At 38.9% G+C, this 17,828-nt stretch overlaps 1 pseudogene; it reads left to right on the forward strand.

The window, feature by feature from the left end:
• Positions 1–5,817: 5,817 nt before the first annotated feature.
• Positions 5,818–6,407, forward strand: LOC105743138 (annotated as a pseudogene).
• Positions 6,408–17,828: the final 11,421 nt, after the last annotated feature.

The following is a 17,828-nucleotide window of genomic DNA, read 5'->3' on the forward strand; positions in this document are numbered from 1 at the left end:
AGTTCTCTGCTCCATCTTTGTAGTCTAAAACTTTAGAGGCACTTTCCTTCTGTTCAAACTTAAAATGTTTTAAAACATTGTGCTGGCTCACTTGCTCATGATTCTCATTGTAAGGCTGGCTGAAGCTCCTAACAGTATCTATGTCACTGCCTCAACATTAGACTGCTTTGAAATTTATTCTGCAAGATTAGTCCACTTCTCTTAATCTCAGTCTCAGGTGAAATCCTTCTATGTGAGCAAAATGCAGACACATTTTCAGCAAGAGCATAACAAAAATGGTCTGGACTCCAACTACCAGTGGAGTCCTTCATCCCAACAGAAATCTTCTCAGCTTGGTCTTACTGGCTGCATTGTTAGCTATTCTGGTCTTCTGAACTTTGAGGCTTCAGTCCATATTTGGCTGGCACCAAGGCAGAGCACCACTTGACAGAGGGAAGCAGTTCATAGTGGCAGAAGATAGAAAAAGCAAAAGGACAGGAGCGGAAGCAGTAGTGAGAGCCTTTCTCCCTTCCTTATAATGATTTCCGTGAGTGTAGCACTCACATCTATAATCCCAGCAGCACTCATACTCATAATGTCAGCATTGGATTATGAATTATTCCCAACCTCTAGAAGTCTGCCCCATGACTACACGAGGCTTTTAGGGGACACCCACACGCAAACTATAACATATTATCATTGTTGAGACTAAATACCAAACACAGAGAGTTTATTGTAAGTCTTATAAGTGTTTCAATCTGTAGTTGGCTGGCTCTGACCCAGTGTGGCATGACAGAGGGGCCATTCTGAGGAGAAACAATCCTTGGGAAGGCAGGAAAGAAGGCAGCAAGCACCTACAGGCAAGCCTCACATTCCCTTTCATTCCATCCACACCACAAGACTTCTCATTATCTATACCCAGAACTATGCTAAACCAATTTAGTTATTATAGCCCTTTAATTCCAGTGTCATACATCCTAGATTCATCCACTTCTGAAAAGCCCCACCTATGGCTACATGAGGCTTTGGGGGTACATCTAGATAAAAGTCATAACAAGGGTACCTGGCTCTCAAAGCTTCATCAATCTCCTCCTTCCCATCTTTTGGATTTAGGCAGGAGAGCAGGCCAACCCTCTTGAGGAAGAAAAAAGTATAATCCTCTCTAACTTCAGTGGTGTTTAAAACATCTTAGGATGTGATTCTTCCCACAGATTTGCACTGGTCAATATTCTTGATCATTTACTTCACTGAATGGAAACAACCATCAAGAAATAATCTTTTCTGTATTTGGCCAAAGGATATTTGTTATCTACAAGAGTGTTCTCGACAGAGCACATATAACTACCCATCAAGTCAGTTTTCAAAACACCTTCTGTACAATCAATTCAATTTCAAGCAAGGTCAACGAGATAGCTCACTGGAATAATCTTCTTTAGCAAGCTCAGAAACTGGGCTTCAATCCTTGGCACACATGCCACACCAGCCCTTCCCTGGGGCATGCTGAGCTGGGCACTGAGTCCAGGTGTGGTGGAACATGCCTGTAATCTCAGCACTGAGGAGGCTGAAAACAGGAGGATCACTACAAGTCTGAGCTGCATAAGTGAGATACCAGGGTATTTTGGCACCTTGTACCAAGTACATTAAAAAAATCTTTGATAATCTCAAGGCCAAATAAAATAATCAATAAAAGCTGATCGTTGATTTAACTGACTCATTCCAGCCTGAATTGGTTTACTTTTTAAATAAATCATTGGCACAATAGTTGATCTCTGTATGCAGGGTTATATATAAGAACTCAGATATAATTATATTTTTCAAAAGGAGCTCATTTGGAAAAATATAAATTTATTGACGCTGGAACAAAAGAGAAAAATGTATCATATTATAGCCATCATTTTTTTATTTCCATTGAAAATATCTGAAAAAAGACAAATAATCCATTATTCAAGACAAATGTTAGCAATTATCCCAAGCACAAAGATCTCAAATTTCAAAATATATAAAAAAACAGGGGCCAGGGAGATGGCTCAGTAGAATAAGCACTTCCCTGGCAAGTGCAAGGGCCTGAGTTCAATCCCTGGTTCCTCCAAAAATAAATAAATAAATAAATAAATAAATAAATAAATAAATAAAATAAAAAATAATAAAAAACTATCTATATGAAGAAATACATTGAGAGATGACGTAATTAGGAACTTATGCACTTAATTTTTATCCCTTTTTTCCTGAACATTCTGAATATATAGATGTATGTTACTCAACATTGCATACTGATTTAGATAACTCACCAAAAAGCCCTTCGGCAATGTAATCCTTAATAATTTTTAGTTGATGTGAAAAAATGAGGAAGTCATAATGTTAACTAAAATTTTCATGTAAGGATCCAACTAGACAACAAAGAGTATATATTGATTAACGTTTATCTGTACTTAGAAAACCTGAGTTCAGGCAACGTCATGCTTGAGCTACGGAACAAACGCAAGCATCAAGAATTCATGACTTATTTAACAATATCAAGATGAATGTATCAGTGGGCTAGAAGGAAAAGAAGGTCTGAGTTAGCCATTTCTAAACCTCAACGAACTCCTGCTTTACCCTTTTCACCTTTTGTCCCCTTGTGCTGCTGTGTAATGAACTCAAGGCCCAAAGTATAGTCAGTGTCCCCTAATTTGCGATTGGCTTAGTTCCCCAGTTGTGAATGCAAAGGAAACTAATATCCTGCACAATAGGCAGGATGCCATTTCAAATTTCCTAGCTCGTTCAGTTAGGATTATAATGATAAGGCAGATTGAGTGGAATTCACTGAAAAACAATAAAGCACCACAGCTTTCTAGGAATATTGAAAAAACATCGTTGCCAATATCTGAGGCTTGTGAGATTCTTGATTAGGAAAAGGAAGAACTAGAAAAGAAAATAATGATAAAATAAGAATAAGATGGAAGCAAAGCTTTGTACATCAGGAGAGGAAGAGAGATTGAAGGGAGGACTTGGGAAAAAAAGAAAAATCAAGATATATCTTACACAGGTACAAATTCTCAATAATGAATATGATCATTATGTATATATAAATTGTACCAATGTACTTAATAGAAAAGAAAATAGGATACATTTTTAGAGGGAAGAATAAACAGACTGTATGCACATTTATGTAGGTATTTGGAAGTTAATGATTCCTGCCTTGAATTGTGCTTACTTCTTTGAATCAGAACCAACAAAAAATAAATTTCATAGCTAAAAATTATCTTATTTATTTGCTATTATTCTGTTTTTCTGATGTGAGAATTCACCCCGATTAAGTTCTCTCTTAAGACTGCTTTCATTCCCTCTCATAAGTTTTGACATGTGGTATCATTTTTATCATTTACTTGTTTACACTTTGTAAATTCTTCTTTGATTTCATCTCTGACACACTGGTTGTTTAAAAATGCTTTACTTAATTTCCAGGAGTTTATGTAGTTTTTGTTGTTTCTTTAGCTATTGATTTCTAATTTCATTGCATTATGGCTAGATAATATGCATGAGGTAATTTTAATTCCTTAGCATTTACTTAAGTATGCTTTATGGGCTAATATAGGGTTTATTTTGAAGAATGTCCCATGTGTTACTGAGAAGAATATTTATTCTGATGTGGGATGAAACACTACAGACATCCACTAAGTACATTTATTCACAGGTTTGTCTTAGTTTTGATATTTCTTTGTTGATATTTTGTCTAGTTATTCTGTCTATTTCTGAGAGGTGGGGTATTATGATACTGTTTAGTTGATTTATCATGTCCATGAATATTTGTTTTATGTAGTTGATTGCACCAGTATTTGGTGCATGTATATTTATGATAGCTATCTCTTTCTCTTGGAGTTTTTCCTTAAATCTGTAGTGACCTTGTCTCTCTTGATCAATCTTGACTTGAAATTCACATTGTCTGCAAGTACAATAATTACCTTTGCTTTTTGTGCTGGGTTTCTTCCATATGGAATATTATTTTCCATCCTTTGGCTTTCAATTTATGCATTTCTTTTTTATTGAGTTAAATGTGGTTCTTGTATGCAATATATTATTGGATCTTGCTTCCTGGTCCATTCTGCCAGACTGCTTCTTTTGATTGGTTAACTGAAACCGTCCACAATGATGATTATAATACATTATTGGCTTATCGTTCTCATTATTTTCCCTGTCTTACCCTCTCAATTGCTTTCCTTGCCTGGTGCTTCCTTTCTATTGGCGTTTTTGCAATTATGGACCTTATATTTTTCGGAAATATCCTTCAAAGAATTTTGGAGAGCTGGTTTGCTGGTCATGAATTTCTTTAGTTGTTCATTGTCATGGAAATATCTTCTATCTCTACTGATTTTTAAAGATAGTTTTGTGGTTCATCAATCTGGATTGAAGGTTGTTTTCTTTCTGGGATTGAAATATTTCACTTCAGTCTCTCCTTGATTTAAGACTTTATGTTGAGAAATCTAGTGTGATTCTGATAGCTGCTTTCTGAGGGCAAATGAAATAGCTCCTTCTGCCAGGTGATAACACCTCTAGAGGTTGTTCATATTCCAAATCAGCAAGCAAATTATAGCGCTGTTTCTCCCTTGCCTTATGAAGCAACGGAAGTGGATGGGCTCCTGCCTTGGCCTGCATGTGCCACTAGCACAGTAACACTTTCCACTGCCTGAAGCTGTGGATTTCTACACCTTCAGGGAGATTTACTTTCCAAAATAATAATGCTTCCTGAGGGACACAGCAATTATTCCATTAAACAGGAAGTTGAGACTATTCCCTGGGAACCGTGATGGCAATAAAACCAATAGGCAAGTAAGTGGCTACTGCACAGGAAGACGTGTTAACTGTTAAGGGGGAAATTGAGTTTCCACCACACAGTGCTATGGGGGATATTTCTTGGATGCAGAAGGTCACTTAAGAGTAATACTTCACTTTATTCCCTTGTCTGCTGGTAAAAGCTGGTTTAAAACAAGCACTGGAAAATAAAAGCTTCATGCCTTTGATTTGTTTCTTTTTTGTAAGAGAGACTATTTTTGTCTAGAGAATATTTTGACTTCTACTCTGAATAACATTTCAGCCATTCTTGAAAGATCATGTTACATAGTACATTGACTATTGTTACTCATAATTACTGTTGTGGAAAATTTTTTCATAGGAGTAAGAAGTGTTTTTATAATTTCATTATTAATATCTGCTTGTGTTACATTAAAATTTTAAAACAATCCAAAACTAAAAGAGACAGGTCTGCTGGTGGCTTAGATATCTCAGGGATGGCTACTTGAGTCTCTCCGGAGAATCACAGCAAAGATAGCTGCTTTCTGAGGGCAAATGGAGTAAGAAGTGGACAGTAAATAAAGGAAGTGATTGATCACAGCTGCGGCCATGTTGCCAGTAACAGAAGAGGATCCATTAATAATTATGGGCAGCTCTTCACTTAATTCTTTTTTTTTTTTTTTTTTTTGCTTTGTATAAATTCTACCTCCCTCCAACACTTTTCTACTATCCAACATAAGGCTGTTAAGAGTAGTTAGCTTCACAGTTTGATATTTGAAGAGCAGGGCTTCAGGGAGAATGTGATCATGCAACTGTAAGGTAGAGAAGCTGTGGTTAATGATCTAACATACGTATCTGGAAGTTAAATATGCTGAAAAGAAGTATAGCGAGAAGGGTACCAAGGTGAGATGGACTGGCCTCTCACCAATTGCTCGCTGTCAACCCAACTAAACTACACACGCATTTTTGTAAATGCCTTCCTGTTATGGCTCCCCATTCAGATTGGCAATAAGAGAAATCTGTCAAGATATGGAAGTGTAGTTCTTTCCTTTAGCTGCGGTGGCCACAGGCATGAGTATGCTCATGCTGCAGAAGAGGCTGGCCTCCGGCGTGCTCCGCTGTGGCAAAAAGAAGGTCTGGTTGGACCCCAGTGAGACCAATGAAATCGCCAGTGTCAATTCCTGTCAGCAGATCCAGAAATTGATCAAAGTTGGGCTGATCATCCGCAAGCCTGTGACTGTCCATTTCGGGAACTATGTCGGAAGAACACCTTGACCCACCGGAAGGGCAGGCACATGGGCATCAGTTAGCGGAAGGCTACGGTCAACGCCCAGATGCTGGAGAAGATGACCTGAATGCGCAGAATGCGGATCCGGTGGAGGCTGCTTGGGAGATACTGGGAACCTAAGAAGATTGACCGGCACAGGTACCACAGCCTATACCTGAAGGTGAAGGGGAATGTGTTCAAGAACAAGTGGGTCTTCATGGAGCACATCCACAAGCTGAAAGTGCAAGAGGCCCACAAAAAACTCCTGGCTGACCAGGCCAAGGCTCGCAGGTTGAAGACAAAGTAAACGCGCAAGTACTGTGAGGAGGGCCTGCAAGCCAAGAAGGAGGAGATCATCAAGACCCTGTCCAAGGAGGAGAAGATGAAGAAGTAGTGCCCTGTGTATACAGAGTGGACAAGTCACAAATAAAAGAGCTCTTATCCATTAAAAAAAAAAGATATGGAAGGTGAAAGTAAAGTAGCAGACCTTGTACTCTGAAGGATCCCATAGGAGTGCTGATGTCACCGAAGATCATGTCCATCATTAGTGACATGCTGAGGGCACCTTGTGGCAAGGTGAGTCAGCAGCTGGCTGCCCATTTTCCAGCTCCCTGGATCTAATTCTTGCGTTTCTCCAACTTCCAAGAAAGGCTTACGTGTAGGTCCACAGGGAAGGGCATCTGCTTTTCCTATATGACACCCAGGCCATCGAGGTGTGGGGTGGTGGCACACAGGTGTGGGCTCTGATTTTTCCTGCAGCTTCTCCTTGATCCTTGTTATATGCTGTAGTACCCAGCGTTTTTTCCAGTCGGCCAGCGCCGATGAACTATAGCAAGTTTAGAATCATCAACTAATGGCAACATTTTGCAACAAATTTTCTCAGAGTTCCAACAATTAATTATCCCCTCCAAACCCTACTATAAATTATACTTCCATATCATTCGCATTTGTTTTGCTTTCTAAATTAGCCCATAACTGATAAAGACATAATTTGTTATGATTCCCTTTTAGAAAAATTACAATGTTGACCATCATTATTCAATGTCATATTTAATTTATATAAATGTCTGTTTTAAGAAAATTTCCCTACCTTTATGTAGCTCTTATTCAACTTAGCAGCAGATATCTTTTATTTGTGGTTCCTGTACTGTGTTTTAATAGAATCATAATTTTGCAATAATTTAATGTCTTCCTTCTATTTTACATGTAGGCAGAAAAAATAAATAACATTTTAATGAATGTGTTAATAGATGTTCCATATACACAAAAATTAGTCCAACAAATTTTAGTCCAACATAGTAATTCTATGTTGAATGAATGGATACATGTGAATGCACAAGAAATAGAACATGCTAATAAAAGGGGAAAAGGAAAAATAAAAGATAGGATTTTTTCCTTACATTATTTAAGGTATTATTTAAGGATTGACTTCTAAGATATTTGGTGGATCACAGTGCTTACTATTAAAATAACCTTGCTATTCTAAGTATCACCTTCACATTTGAAACTATAGAGGGACCAGAGATGGAATAAGTTATCTTTTTCTTTTTACTTACTTCTAATTAGAAAAACAAATCTATTTCCTCACAAATGATGACCAGATAGTAATCATCTAGGCTACCTTCTCACAAGTTACCGGGGATTAGATGGAATCAGTAATTGCTATCCCTACACCCACCCAGTCAGGAGTTGAGCCAATTATGAAATCAGTAAGTAGAGAGTTAAAGTGTCAGCAGTTCCTTTTTTAACTTGTGAAGAAGGCAGCCTTGACAAGATGGTTTTTTAAACTGCGTGGGAGGATAGGTGTCGAGATGAACTTACTAATATTTTACCTATAAAATGGACAGCAGCCTCACCTACGCAGTCACAAGTAGCTGGGATAGCTGCAGGCTGCGCTGAGGTAACTTCATGTCTTGCCAGCAAAAGGAACAACAATTTTACCCTGTAATTAGGAACTCATGTATACAACACAACTCTTTTTTGCCTTTATCAAGTAGTTCATTTGGGATTCCAACCTATCTGGTGATATGACCCTGATCCCAATTTCTAAGAGGTCTGAGCTTCTGGTCCTCATTATTTCCAATATTTGATGTTATTTTATGCAAAACGGATATTATTTTATATAGGTCTGCCTCAGTCTATGTGCCTTTGTTGTATTTAGTTCTTTAGAAGTCTGTTTCATGCTGGTTTTCTTCCCCCTTACCTTTCCCATGGTGCTGGTTAGCTAATAGTTCAAGTGGCTGCTAGGTCCTGCAGGTCACCTTAATAGGAGACAGACAAATGGACAGAAGGTCTACTAGGACCTGCTCATAGGATTATTCTCTGTGATATAAGAAAATAAAACAAAATTGGTAGAGGGAGTGGCTGGGCCACTGTTACTGTCCTCACAAAGCTCTCAATTAAGCCAATAAGATGGACCTTTGCAATTGCTTCCAGCTTAGGAGGGGCAGTAGGGCTATTACACTGAAGTTTTAACCATTCATTGGATGTATGGCTGTCCTAGGATATACTGTAGCTTTGGTAGTATGTCTCCAGGTGAATGCACTTCTTCCCAAGGTCAACAGCATGCATTTGTTATCCAGCATCTCTCCCTGAAGCTTGTGGAATTAAGTCCTTTAATACTGAAGGGAATCTATGTGACACCTAGGCAGATCCACCCCAGAGCATCTACTACAGCCCACACCTTGTGAGATTCAGGTTCACTTACATAAATAAATTCTTGGGCTAGCTGTTATGCTGTGGTAACTCTCACTCAGCACTTTCTTTTACCATGCTTGCTGGATTCCTTACCCTGGGCTTTCACTTCTTCCATTCTCAGTGGCTGTGGTACATAATAGCAGAGTAAAATGATATCAGTCATTGGGCGTCGTGGCCTTCTCAAGCTATTGCTGCAGCATTCAACATTCATCCCTAAACTGTGAAAAATGGAATGAGAATGAGCGGAGATCCAGGTGAATGGACTCAATGCCAATCATTTTTCATTATGCCTATATAGGTGTTTATTCTTCCTCCTGCTGGTCAAGGTCAGTTATTTCTTCCAAGAATGATAAACTGTATTCTGGGCTTTGTTCTCATAGTTGCAGGGTCCTGTACATGGGGAGCAGCTCTAGCTTACATCTCCGTGTAGCTTTTGCATCAAGATGCACCCAGCAGTGCATCCTTTACCTGAGAAAGTTTTGTCCTACCATGCCTCAGACTGCTGAGCTTTGAAATTTGTCAGGGATGCAGCAGCCTCCTGATTCCTCACCGCAGGTGCTCCTATTTCAGTAAAGCCTGAGTCTTCAACACTCTCCAAAGCACTTTCAAGCTTCTTGCAGATCTGGTCCAGTTAACATAAAGTCATCAATACAATATATGAGAGTGATGTTTCATAGTTTGTACAACTTCCATACCTGTCTGGGATTTTATGTGATGAAAGTCCTGGTAGATACATAGTCTTAGGCAAAAATATTCATTTTTGATAGTTCTAAGTGGACCTGAATTGTTTCTGTGAATTTCTTGTCAGGATGAAGGACACATATTTAAGATTGAAAATGATGTATACATGCATGAGGCCATATTAACCTACCCTAGGTAAGACATCACATTTATTCAGAAGGTGCACTGGGGGCTACTATTTGTATGAGGTCCCGGTCATCTTTCACCATCCTCCAGGATGGATTTGACTTTTGTAGGGATAAGCCTCCTAAATTTAATGGACATATTTTGCAACTTACTGCCACTGCATCATTTCAGTCTTTAGGGATGACGCTACTATCTGTCATTCATCAGGAATGTCATGTTTTATTGTTCTTAGTAATTTGGCTGAAGTATTTGACCTCCACGATAACTACTCCACTGTGATAACTCCTACCCCACAGTCACCAATGGGTGGGTAGGTTGGAAAAAGCAGTTGTGTATCAGCTACATATTACTGGTGAAATGACCAAAATTGTTTCAAAGCCCTAGGGGGTCTGTGCCAGGGTTACTAGATGATGTCTGAGTCACACATACTCTCACTATGACAGGGAGGCTGTCATGATGTCCTGAAGGATCACATTTCACTGCTTAATGTATACAGTACTTCTTAGAATTCCTCTTTCTAGGGCCAGGCTGATAGCTCAGTGGACTAAAGCGCCTGATTAGGCAGAGCTCAACAGCCGGGATTCAATCCTCGGCATCATGCCATGCCGGCCCAGCCCCTGGGGTATGCTAAGATGGTGACTGAAACCAGGCCTGGTGGCACATGCTTGTAATCCCAGTGCTTGGGAGGCTGAAAAACAGGAGGATCACTATGAGTCTGATCTAAATAGTGCGACTTTGTAGACCCTGTACTCCTTGTACTAAATGAAAAAAAAAAATTCTCTTTCTGTGATATCTCTTGAGTGGATATCGATACATTGCTTTTAGGTAACATTTAGCATAGACATTTTTTGTGATGCTACAGATGAATTTCTTTTGAGAAATTCTCCTCTTCTTAAGTAAGTTCTGGATTCTGGGTTGTGGGTTGGCAAAGTATTGCAAGTGCGAAAACTTGGCTAGGGTGTGACTTTTTATTGAGGAATTTGATTATTTTCTTCCTCGAATTGTGTTGTTTGTATGTTCAACATCACCACTACATGCTATTCATTCATTTGCCCCTACAAATTCAATGTTCTGTTAGTCATCTTCACAGCTATCTGGGACCAGCCAAGTCCACAGCCATGTCCCCTGAATGCTTTGTCTGTCTTTGCCAAATAACATTACACTCAAGCTGATTCTGGAATGAATGGTAAAAGCATGGCCGCTTGGCATAGATGACAGTCAGGATCCTGCTGTCAAGTGACATCACTGAGCTAATTACTATGACAGCATCTCCTCTCATTGGCTTTACCTAAGAATGCGTCCACTGAACTTTAAGCTAGTAACCATCCACTCACTTGGGTAGTCCTCCAGGCCTTCCTATGGAAAGTACTTATCTGATGGGATTTCCAGCAGTTACGTAGTATATAGAAAGCCGTGTTCCCATTTTCCTAAACTTAATCCTTCCCTGATTCACTGTTTGCCAAGAAATTTTTGTCGTTTCAAGTTTATTTTCTTTGGATCATTGTTTGCTCCTGCAGACTGCTTGTATTTCTTCTTGGATTCTCGCCAGGCTACTACATGAAGGGAGCTCTCTGTCAAAATATGCTCTTATCTATGGATCTTGCCCTTCCTGATCAAATACTCTTGGAATCCAGGCTCATAATACGCTTATAATATTCTCCAGTTACTTATAGTGCATACTTGGGTTACTTGGATCATAATACTTCCTCCGTTAGCAGTCTTCACACTCCTCCCCTAACATCACGTTGTAGCCTAACCCTACGTGTCAGCCTGGAGCCATCAAGAGTAGCTAGTAAGAGCTCCTAAGAGGGATGGAGAGGGACAGGGACTTGTGTAGGCTCAAACACTTTAATAGAATAAAGGACTTGGGATGGTTGGTTCAGTAACATCAACAACTCTATTTCATGTTTTCTGCTGCCCTTATTTCGTCTAAGGTCTCTGCCTTTGTGTAGCAGCCCTGCCTAGGCCGAGGGCTTGCCTTTCTTTGGTCCTCAGCTTCTTTGCCTCTTTCCATATGAAGTGAAAGAGCTGGAGACACTGTCTTGGAGGTCCTCTGAATTTAACACTCTGTTTTTAATTGATATGAATCAATCTTGTGTAGTCTTTCATTATCTTTCACCAAAGCATCAGCTGCCCCAGGAGAAGAATTTTAATTCTCTTGTCTTAATAATTATTGATTTACTCTATTTTTCTTTTGAAAGGCCATATGCATTATGTCTTGTAGCACATTCTCCTTCATAGTTGTATATTGCAGTTGCCCTGGAGTGAAAAGTGAACAACTGTTTTGCTACTGTGCACCAAGTGCTCCGTACAATCCATCCATGAGACATGAGTGATAATCGTAAGTGACCTGGTCCAAAATCCAATCTTACCATCTGTCTTTTCTTATAACTTTTTAAAAAAAATTGCCACAGAGTCTCTTTACACAGTTCAGACTCATAGTGATCCTCCTGTCTCGGCCTCTCCAGTGCTAGGATTACAGTCATGCGCCACCATGCCCCGTTTCAGTGGCCTGCATGGTGTGCCCAGAGTTCTGGGGCAGGCACAGCATGCGTTACTGGGAATCTAACTTGGGACCTTGCACTTGCAAGGCAAGCACTTGTGCCACTGGGCTATCTCCCCAGCTCCTGTACCTTGTTTTTTTTTTTTTTTCAGAACCGGGGATTGAACTCAGGCCCTTGCGCTTGCCAGGGAAGTACCTATTCCACTGAGCCATCTCCCCGGCTCCTCCTGTACCTTGTTTTGAAATGAGAGAACTATCACCTTTATCCCTTTGGGGGGTAAAAAAGAAAAATTCACTCACTGTGGAGATTTTTAATTCCTCATAATTTTCTGCTAAACATTTGTCAGGATGCATGAAGGTGCAAGGTGAACCAAATAGAGGGTGGATCGGTTTTCCTTCTTAAGCAACCTGTAAGCATGACTCTTCCGTGGGTTGTAATTTGAAAGCTGAGACCAAATGAAGGTTTGTGATTTTCATCTGAATTGGATACACATCATGCAGTGCCTAGTCCTGGTTAGTTTCTGAAACCTGAGATGCAAGTAAATGTCTCACTTTGTTCTCAGATATCCATTTATATGAAACTATACAACTATACATTTTAGGTATGATTAGGCAAGGAGAATAAGAGGTTCTGTGCTCAGATCCTGTGGGTTCAATTTTATTAAGTACTGCTCAGAATAAGACCTATTACAAAAAATATATTTTTTGGTAATCAGATTCTCTGTGTTGCAGAATGGTGGGATCAAGATGTAAAAACATAGTCTCAGATATATTCCCTGTGCTCTGAGGATCTCTAGGCTATCTCTGAAGTCTGTACTTTCCTGCTGGATTTGTGAGGACAGATTTTCTTCTTATACAGTAAAGAAATCAACATGTAACAATAGGATGAATGTGGAAGAATAACTTACAGAAAAGCAGAACAGTAAAATTGTTCTCAAGAGATTTTTATTGTTTGTTTTTTTGGAAAATACAGCTGTTTGTCATAAAGCCATGTTCTTTATATTAATGTTTATAGAGATTATTATTATGTATGGTATTGGTGCTATGAATCGAACTCAGGCTTTGCACATGCTAAGAATGTGCTCTACCACTGAGCTGCACCTCCAGGTTTTTTTCATATTTAAGGAAGAATATTCACTTTCATTATCACTCTGTTTCATCATACAGAAAGCATCAAAAGATACAAGCCATAAAAGAGTCTTTATTGGAATCTCAACAAATATTAAGATTGTGAAGTGGTCCTAAAAGCAAACATTTGAGGAACATTCCAACTTTACTAGAAAGCAAAGATAACCAACTCTCAAATTTTACCCAAACACAAAAATACAGAGCAGCTCATTACATGTGAAATAAAGGTAGTGATCATCCCACCATTAGTATAAATTTTTAATATTCATGGCTGGGGTAAACTTTCTGAGACAGATACAAGGAACAATATAGGAAAATTTATAACGTGTTTAAAACCCAGCACTTCTGCAAAGACCTACCCCCCAGGTAATGGCAGTATATGTAACAGAGGAAATCCACTAGCTATTTATCTGGCAGAAGTTTTACAATGTAATTTATTATTACCTCTCTTTGATTACTATTAAAATAAGTCTGAAGCAACTAAGAAAATAATTACAGAATAATATGATTTTTATAGGGAGGGTAGTAATGTGAGCAATGGTTAAGGAAGAATCAGGGTCATAATAAGCTTCAGAGATTAAATTTTCTCATTCAGTGATTTTGGTACAAGAAGAACTATGGTCTACATTTGCTCATCAAAGAATAAATTTTACAACTCTTGTTTATGCAGTGACTGGGTGTCTGTGTAGGAGATCTCATTTAGTTCAAAATATCCACACTAAATAAAATACTACCAGTGGGAGTCAGGACTGGAGGATGTTAACCAATTCTCAGATCATTAATGAGAAGGTAAGCAGAAGGTCAAGACGAGGGATATCAACGATGCTCCATGATTCATCCCAGGTTATACTTATAAATAAAGGAAAGAAAGCATTAAGACTATGAAAGATTGCTGCATATTTCAAGAGAGAAGTAGGCTCACTGTGCAAGAGAAAGAGGGCTTTTGTTGTTATTGTTCCTAAAGAAAACCTTATCCTCTCAATAAGATCTAGGGAGGGGGCTTGCGGGCTAGTTCAGTTGATTAGAACCTTCTTGGGCAAACCCAGTCTGGCCCAAGGGACTGCAGTTCGATCCCCAGCCCCACATGTCTTACCAGACCCGTGCTTAAGATAGCCTGAACCAACCTCCCCACCAAAAAATCCTTCAATGAGATCTGGGGAAATTATTGAAACAGAACAGAACAGCTAGCATAAGATTGCAATAGATATAATACACAAAGGAAAAATGGAAAAAAAGAAAAATTGTAAACATTTAAATAAAATGTGATCACAAAATTAAAATCAGGTTCAGAATATGGCAAAAGTGACACTGAGGGAAAATGAATTCTTGTCACAAAAGTAAACTAAAAATGCTCAGCAAAGGTGCAAAGAACAAGAACAAAGAGGTGCAGGTAGAGAGAAGGTGGCAGACTCAAAGGCCAAAATGTTACAAGCCAACCTATAGATTCCCAGTAGCAATGAGAGGACCAAATATTTTTAAAGATTGTATCTTTAGATAAAATATTTTATAGATAAAAATTATATGCTTTATCTAAGTAGGGGGACCTGCTAATACATAGTCAACATTTTGATAAATCCTAATGGAATTTTAAATGGAATCAAATTTTGTGACAAAGTTTTGAACAAAGTAGTTTTGTTAAATAGTGCCCAAAACAGGGAAGAAATAAAAGCCATATGTATACAATACAAAGCAAGTAATGGCAATATGGCAGTTGTTACGATATCATATTTTACAATTCTCCAATTACGGGATCTCCTACACATACACCTAGGTAAAGATAGATAGATGATAGATAGATAGATAGATAGATAGATAGATAGATAGATAGATAGATAGAAAGAAAGAAAGAAAGATAGATAGATAGATAGATAGATAGATAGATAGATAGATAGGATATGGACAAAAGAATATTTATGAATCTAAGTATTTCAACTAAGCAGGCAAATATGTAGGAAGAAGTGACTCTAGGAAAAATAAAAAGTTTACAAATTCAACCAAATAGCTGGGGAGATAGCTTGGTGCTCTAAGTGCCCACCTGGCAATTGCAAGGATACAGGTTCAGTCCCTGGTACGACATGCCTTACTGGCCCTGGAAGCCTGGGCGAGCTGTGCTGGCCACTGAAACCAGGCATGTTGTACACGCCTGTACTCCCAGCACTGGGGAGGCTAAGACAGGAGGACCACTATAGGGCTGAGCTGCACAGTGAGACCCTGTACCAAATAAACACATGGAAGATTTTTAAATTAAAAAAAAAATTGATCAAATAAAATTTAAAAATGAGTGGATGTGGAAATGTTAGAAATATCTTCATTTATTGGAGGCTATGAAGGACTGTTTTTATAAACCTGAAATATTTTTGTCAAGACATAATTGTATTAATATGCTATATATAACACAAAGCAATATATTTTTTAAAAGCCCCCAAAAGGCCACATGCTTAGAAAATGGTTTATAATCAACACAATAGAAATAAGTTCCAGTGGTATAAAGGTTTTATACAATCAACAGCAAAAATTTAATGAGCAATAGCAGGGAATTTAAGAGAGTAAGATCTGAATGTATGATAAACAGAAAATATAATCTCACTAATAATTATAGGACTCAAATTGGTATAAAAGAGAAAATCTGCTTGGGAAAAAGCTAAGACATTTGCCATGAAAAGAATATCATTTGGTCAATTTTATTCTACATGAAATGCTTTAATAAGGTAGAGAACTTTTTGAGAAAAAAAACCCAACCCAAATGTAAGTGAAATGCCATGGCCCAGAACCTGTGGTCCCCAACCTGCAAGGTCATAGAGCCCCCCAGTGAATACATCTGCACATTCCCCAGACTCAGCCTCCCTGGTCATCTTGGTTGCTGGATATCTGCTGACTCTCCACTTTCTCATTTTGACTCAGAGATATAATTCTTCCCCCTTCAGTTTCTATCAAAACCATTAAAATCATATTTGCAGGTTATTCTGAAGTGCAGAAGCTCTTGATAGAAATTAGAAGATCCGGTTAAGCATCCTCAGGCTAAAGAGTGGCAGGTCTGCCATCTGCCACCACATCACCTGGAAGCTTTCCTTCGCTTTTTGCCTAACGTCTCTGGTTATGTGCCAGCTCTTTAACTTTTCTCTTCTTCCTTTTCCAGACCCTAGCTTTTGTCTCTCTGTACTGCATAGAGTAATAATAATTCCTCTTATCACCTCGTGAATATAGCTAACAATTTCTTCGTTCCTACTAACGCTCATGCCTTCCAAGTCGCCTCTGTCCAGGTATTTTTCCTGTCACGAGTAGCTTCTCCCTAAAGGGCACTGAAATGACAGCAGCTAAGATGCCATATTTTATAATTTTCCAATTATGGTTGCCCAAATAGAGTCAATAACTATAAAACAGTAAAAGCAGCATTATATCCAATGTAAAATAGGAGAGAATTTCCAAAGCATTGACTTATTAAAAGTTGGCAATAATACTGTTTCTGTTTTCAAAATGTTATTTTAGTAATTAGGAAAAAAGATATCAAAATGAAAGAAAGAAAAATTAACATAGTGGTTTAATATTTCTTAAATAAAGAAGGTAAGATGTCTGTGCTTTCTGACACAGCTCTGGCGTACATCTAGAACACCAGCAGCCACGCTTCTGCCTCTGGGAAAGGCTGCACTGCCCTAATAATGAGGACTGAGGGGGAGGGGGAGGGAGCGCCCATCCACAAGGGCCATCTCCTGTCCTCTTCTCTGGGATTCTCCAGTGCACACTTCACTGTGCTGTGTGTGCATTCCCCTTTATGCTCTGCTGCATCTCCTGTGTTCTTTGCTTTTCTGTCTGTTGAGGACCAGCTTGATATAGTGCAGGGCAGGCAATAATTAATATTATTAAATTGACACAAGAGTAAATCAAAAGTCTGGCCTGGGCCTGCCTGACTTGTGGCAAGACTCACGGTTGGCTTACAGACAGGTTACTCCTTAAATCAATGGCCAGAGCTGAGACTAGCGAACAGTCTGTGAAACCTTGGCACCTTGAAGCAAGATAAAGCAGCAGCTCTAGACTTCATTGTAGCCAACTTCCTTCTAGCCTCGTTGTCACAGTTAGCAGACAGTCAGGTTGCTGGTTAGCCATTATGTGCTCCTGTGTGCTTTTCCAAAAACGCATTGTTCCTCCATTCTTGAGTGTTGACTGTCAGGAGCTGACCTGTGCCACTTCCTGAAGCACCCTCCAGTCAAGCTGTGCTCCTAATAAAGGCCAAAGACATCATAACTCATGGTCTTAGTTCATATTGAGATTTGGCCATCCTGGTTCATCTTGTAAACAAAATACATACCTTGTCTGTGTTTTATTCTGTTGTCATACTCCTGAGCAGGAGATTGGTGGCCCCAGATCAGGGTTCTAAGACCTGTCGTTGAATATCTGAACTTTGTGAAGTTGCCTTCTTTCGTAGTGATTGTTTAAGATGCTTTGCAGTTCCAGTGTTCCTGTCTGAAGGTAGTCACCTGCAGATACAACTTGTATGCACAACTACGCATTTCATGGGAAGAAAGCCTAATGACTTAGGACTGATACCCTAAATCTGGCAGAGAGTAAAGACCCAGTTTATGTGATATATATCTATATCTATATCTATATCTATATCTATATCTA

The sequence above is a fragment of the Octodon degus genome, unplaced genomic scaffold (assembly GCF_000260255.1).
Source record: "Octodon degus isolate 3935 unplaced genomic scaffold, OctDeg1.0 scaffold00101, whole genome shotgun sequence".
Taxonomy (NCBI): domain Eukaryota; kingdom Metazoa; phylum Chordata; class Mammalia; order Rodentia; family Octodontidae; genus Octodon; species Octodon degus.